This window comes from Suricata suricatta, chromosome X (genome assembly GCF_006229205.1).
Source record: "Suricata suricatta isolate VVHF042 chromosome X, meerkat_22Aug2017_6uvM2_HiC, whole genome shotgun sequence".
NCBI classification, from domain to species: domain Eukaryota; kingdom Metazoa; phylum Chordata; class Mammalia; order Carnivora; family Herpestidae; genus Suricata; species Suricata suricatta.
Window position 1 is genome coordinate 51,914,607 of NC_043717.1, and position 6,036 is coordinate 51,920,642.

The following is a 6,036-nucleotide window of genomic DNA, read 5'->3' on the forward strand; positions in this document are numbered from 1 at the left end:
TAGCTCAAGTGTTCTCAGTCCCATTACTGACTAGCAGCCCTGAGCCCCAGCTAAAAAGCCCAGCTCCTTGTTTCCAGGGGTACTAAGGATATACTTGGATTTCATTTCACAACCCAAAAATCATTAGTGCCTAGACCGGGCCCAGCCTGCATCCCTAGACTTATGTGGTTTCCATATTGGTCCTTCGGGGAGCAGGACACAGCTATTTTGGGATCTTAGCTTGTGGTGCTTTGAAGGGCCAGAGGCTGGTCACTGTGGAAGTCTCCATAGGAAGCAAGAATGATGATCAGGACTGTAGGCCTGGCCCTATGCTCGCTTCTATACTATGAGGGACAGAAGGCATCCCCTTTGGGGGTGCATACTGTCAGGAATACAAAACCAAGAGGCGCCTGAGTGGCTCAGTTGGTTAAGCATCTGACTCTTGATTTCGGTTCAGGTCGTGATCTCGCGGTTCCAGAGAGCGAGCTCTGCACTGACAGCGCTGAGCCTGCTTGGGATTCTCTCTCTCTCTCTCTCTCTCTCTCTCTCTCTCTGTGTGTGTCTCTCTCTGAAAATAAATAAACAAACACTGTTTAAAAATGGAATACAAAACTGAACTATGATAAAATGAAGTGCAGAGTCTAGCAGGTGACTTCAGTTATATGGTGACAGTTAAAGTAGCTGGAGAAATTGCTCCAGTGGCATTTGAGTGAGTGGCTGAAAGACTGGGCACTCCCAATTGAGAGAAAAGCCTCAGCCTGAGCTTGGAAGATGAGAAGGTCTAGGCACTCTTGAGGAGCAGTGAGGGGACTGGCTTGACCGAATCAGAGGGTTCAAGTTAAAGGGTGAGGAATCAGGTGGGAAAGGCAGGTCATGGCAGATGTGATAGGACCTGTGATAGGACACCTCGACTCTTTCTTTTGCTAATGGCTTTAGAGAAAGAAAACAGAATCCCCTCATTTCCTCTATTGTTCCTTCTCTTCTGCAAGGAGAAGGATTTTCAGAGTGGAAAGGACAAAGCAGCACCACAGAGACTCCTCAAGGCAGTCTAGGCCAAGAGAGCCTTTCGCAGCTCTAAATAACTCCATCTCGTAGAGTGTGGGTCAATAACAACCCAGGGCATTGCAAGGGCTTGCACCTCAAGTTTGAAAACCCCACGGAGAGCAAAGAAGATGCACACGGCAGCTTAGAGATGGGCAAACGTGACTCCACACTCTTAGAAATGGGAAGAGATCAATCCCACAAGTTACAGATCAATACATTTAGTATTGATTGAGGGCAAGATTCTAGAACAAATGATTAAAAGAATGGTTGGCGGGCACTTACAAAAGGAAGTGAAGATTGCTCAGCCCCTGCCTGGAGGCAGAACAAACAAATAATTCCCCACTCAGCTCATTTCCTTCGGCAGGGTGCCTGGATGGGTAGATGGGGAGAATCCTATACCTACAATGTATCTGGAGTGCAACAAAATGTCCTCTTGTGATACCCTTGGGACAATATGGAGAAATGTGGAGTGGGTAAAGATAAACCTAGGTGGGTTATTACCCAGTCGAATGATTACATGCAAAAGGGTTCTGTTTCCATGTCACCAGATCAAATTTGAAAATTACATATAGCAGGGAAAGAGAGGGCCAAAAGGAGAGATGACAGAATCAAAATTCATAGAGATGTCAAGAGGCTGGTGTAATGGACTCACTATAGTAAAATGAAAATTACTAGGGACACATATAAAGTCACTTATTTGAACTTCCAAATTTAGCACTGCAAATGTAGGACGTGAGAGAGGTGGCTTGAAGGATTTCAGAGTAAATGAGAGCTCATCATGAGCCAGGAGTCAAAAGCACAGTTTGGTTGTTACAAAAAGTACTGTGACCTTCAGTTGTATTAATGAGGGTATAACGTCCAGAATAAAGGAGGTGATCATCTTGTGCTACTCTGCACTGCTCTGTTCAGTGCAGGCATCACACCTCAAGGAAGATGTCAACAAAAGTATACTCAGAGAAAAACTGGTGAGAGCAGTGAGGGAACTGGCAAATCCAGAGAGAGATTTGTCCACTGTCAGCAAATCATTGCTGGGCTCAAGGGGAAGAGGAAGCTGCTGATTTTTTTCTATGTATGACTCCAAAGGGTCTGAGATCTAATGGGTGAAAGTCAGGGGGAAAGCAGATTTTAGTTTGACATAAGAAAGATTCTTATTTTCTTTCTTTTTTATAATAAAAAAAAAAGTTCCAGCTTATGATTCCAGCCTCTTGAGGTCCTTGTAGAATTTATTACCAACAGTTTTAAAAATGGAGCAGGAAAAAGACCCTAACCTCAACATCCTAATATAAGCACATTGATATTTTTAGGAAGAACTTTTTAATGATTAGTAGTAATCTCTGGAATTAGAATGGACTGTCCCAAAAGGTAGGCTTCTCCAGAGATAATCAGATAGTGACTGGACAACCACTCCATATGGATGATGCAAAGGCAATGGAAACATCTGATAAAGGACCAAACCAGATGACTAGGATTACTGAGATTCTACGATACTTGAGCTGGAAGGTCTCATGGTAAAGTATTCAGGGACATATTTCTGGAGCCTAGGTGCGGGGCAGGCTGGAGGAGGAGAAACTAGAAGCAGAGATAATAACAGGTTAAGAGGTACCTACTCTGAAGGCTAAAACTATTTTCACCTCCAGCACCCCCCATCTCAAAATTACAGTGTCAAAAGCAGCCGTAATGGTTGCCTAATTCTCCTTTCTTATGATCTGATGCTTGATTCCCTTCTGCAACCTCCTTGCCAAATTGTTATCTTGCCTCTGCTTAAATACCTCCAGTGATGTGAAAATCTTGTTCTTTCAAAACAGACCATTGCACAATATTTGGCGATTCTGAACTATTATAAAGTTCTTCCTTGGGTTGAGTCAAAATACGTTTTCCCGTAACATGCTCCCTTTTGCTCCTGATGGCACCCCCTTACAAAGCACAACAAGGCAAATCCCTCTTCTATATTATGGACTTTCCAATATTTGAAACCGAGTTCCTGAACCACCGCCATCATCCTGGCGATCTCTTCTCCAGGTTAAGCAGCTGCGGTGGTTCATATATGATGATTTTAAATCCTCCCACGCTCCTGGTCTCTCTCCCTTGCGTATGTATGTTCCGGGTTGCTAGTGCCTCTGTTCCCGGGTAGCGTCTGAGGCTGAAGACAACCTTCCACAGTGGTCTAGAACAGATAAGAAAGCACAGCTGTGATCTCCTGCATCCTGGCGCCCAGTGTATTAACATTTGGAGTAGCAAGTGTCAAAAAATAATGAGCTTACAGGCACCCCAAACTCCTGAAACCTTTTCACACAGATTATTATTAAGTCATGTTGCCCCTACCTTGTACTTAAGCATTGTTTTTGACAAAGTAGACTATGAAAGTTTACCTTTCATTTGCCTGGTTCATTATGGCGTCCCGGGATCGTCCAGAATCCAGCTTCATGTCATTTACAAATTTGATCAGCATGCCATCAATGTCCTGATCCAAGTTGTTAATTAAATTATTGGACAGGCCAGGGACCTCCCTCCAGGCTGACAAAGATCCATTAGTCACCGGCTGTGAATACACCTTACTGTCCTGTCTTCACCCCACATTTCCCCTTCTTATCCACAAAGACATCTCACACCAGGACATTCTTAAACAAAATAAGATTGCATTCTGCAATCCTCTTTGGAAACATGGGACTGAGAAGAGAAGGTAGCAGAAATGAAACAAGAGGAATGTGACCTTTAGAACTTTTTTTTCCCTAGTCGCCGCCATGAGTCTCGCCTTCAGTCTCCACGAAGCAATTTCCAGCCAACAGCTCAGCTATATGAAGTTAAACACAGAATTTGGGGTCAGAAAACTTGCATTCAGACCCATCTCTGCCTCTGCCTAGCTGTGCGACCTCGGAAAGTCGTTTTACTTCTCTGATTCTGTTGCTCATCTGTAGAATAGGGATGGGAACACTTGCCTCATAGGGCTGTCCTGAGGATTAAATGGGAAAACGGATGTAAGCGTGCTTTGTAAACTGTAGGCACCATCCAAATGTAAGACATTATTATTACTATTTATTGAGTGCCTACTAGGTCATCGGTACAGGGTATAAAAAGACAAGATATAGCCTTTCCCCTCAGGGACCTCACAATTTTGTAGGGGCGGTCTGTTAACAAATAGCTATATTATAAAGGAAAAGAATAGGGCAAATGGCACAAGTTGCTATGGTAATTTAGAAGAGGGGGCGGGTCCCTTCAGACCGGAGGAAATCCTGGAGGTCTTCTTGGAATTCTAGTGACCCAGATCTGACAAATAGAAATGGCTGAGAGAGGACTGCATTTGAGGTGGAGAGAGCCTAGGAGTGGGAATTTGAAGAGTGTGTCTGTGGTGCTGGAAGCAGTTCTGTTGGACTGCAAAAGGCGATGAGGCAAATGGTCATTCCCAGCATCCCCACAATGGAGCATTTAGTCCTCCCTAATGGGGATGGGCATTTGAATAGAGCCTCCTCGGTCTCATGTCTGTTATTCCTCAGCTCACCTCCTCGGAGAAAAACAACTCTTCTGTGGGGTGGAGGCCTCTGGAAAAAATCCAGGAAAATCACCTTTTTCCTTATCTGCAGCTGAGAAACAGGTCTCCAGGGAGGGCAGAGACCAAGGCCACATTTAAGTCCTAGGAATCTGTAGCCAGAAGCGGCTCTAGCTTAAGGATTCAAGCGTTTTCGCTGAAGCAGAGTTATCCACCATGTCCAAAAGGCTTCTAATTCTCCAATTCCTTGTGGGGAGCAGGGAGGGGGAGCAAAATAGTTCAAGGGCTCTCAAGGTCCATTTCCTGAAGGTTTCTTTGGAGTTACGGTTATAATTTGGCGCCACCTGGTGTCAGAGATGGACTATAGCATGCTGCTGCTGCAGCCAACTTCCCACGTTTAGAGCACTGAGCTGCCGCCCAGCATCTAGGGAGACTCTTTGACTTAGGGTGGGACCAGCTATTTCGGGGGCACTCTGGGGTTTGGGTAAAGGACAATAAGAGGGAAAAAGGAAAAGTGCTACACCAGGCCTCATAGCCATCCTTTCCTCTGCCACCTCTGTTGCTCTTTTCCTCAGAGTACCCCTGGGAATGTGTGTACCGCCCCCTCCAGTACTACAGGATTGTTTGCCATGTCCTCACTCTCTCCACCCACCACCTCCTCACACACACTCTCCTGATGGCTTGAATATCTGTGACAGATGATAGCAGCTCTCTTTCAGACTTGACCACGAGAAATTGTGTGTGCCTAGGGTGGTCAAGGGAGTCATCGTAAAAGGGTCTGTTTCCTCACTGAGCTTAGGTTTAAGCATTGTTTCCTCTGGAGTGGGCTTCACTGTTCTAGAATGACGGTGCCCAAAAGAAATCCACTCCTGAGGCCACACTTAGGATTCCTGCAGCCCTTCTCTCTGCAAGGTTAGGGGAGGGAGAGCCAGCCAGGGCCTCAGAGAATGGAGTAGACAGTGGCCTCTTTTCCCCTCAAGCTCCATTCTTGAATAGATTCAAAGCCTTTCTATCAAACTAAAAGCAGATTGGTCTGAGGATGCCTTACTGTGGGACAACAGCAGAGGGTAGACTGAGGGGCGGCTTGAGTTGGGAGCGCTGAGGGAGCACAAAACTGGGTTAGTGAAAAAGCAATCCCTCCCCCGCCCCCCACCTCTGCCTCCATTCTCAGGTACCCTTGAAGTCGGATTTTCTCTTGTGTGCTACCCTCTTAGGCATCGCATTTTCAGGCTCCTCTGAGTGCAGGCGAGTCCTGGGCCAGCTCTCGGTTTGGAGTTTGCCCTGTGGGCAGGAGCATGAAAACCACTTAAATGCAAAAGGAAGGACTCAGATTGGAGTGATTCCATTCTTGGATCACTACCTTTATATGCCCCAGCTCTTCCTCCGGTATATACCATACAGGGCGGCAGGAGTGGAGGCCCCCTGTCTGGACAGGCCAAGTAGTTAACAAATCCCTTTTTATCTTGTAGTTCAGCTACAACAGGGTTGCCATTTTTCAAGTTACGTCTGCTAGGAAACTAAGGGGTAAG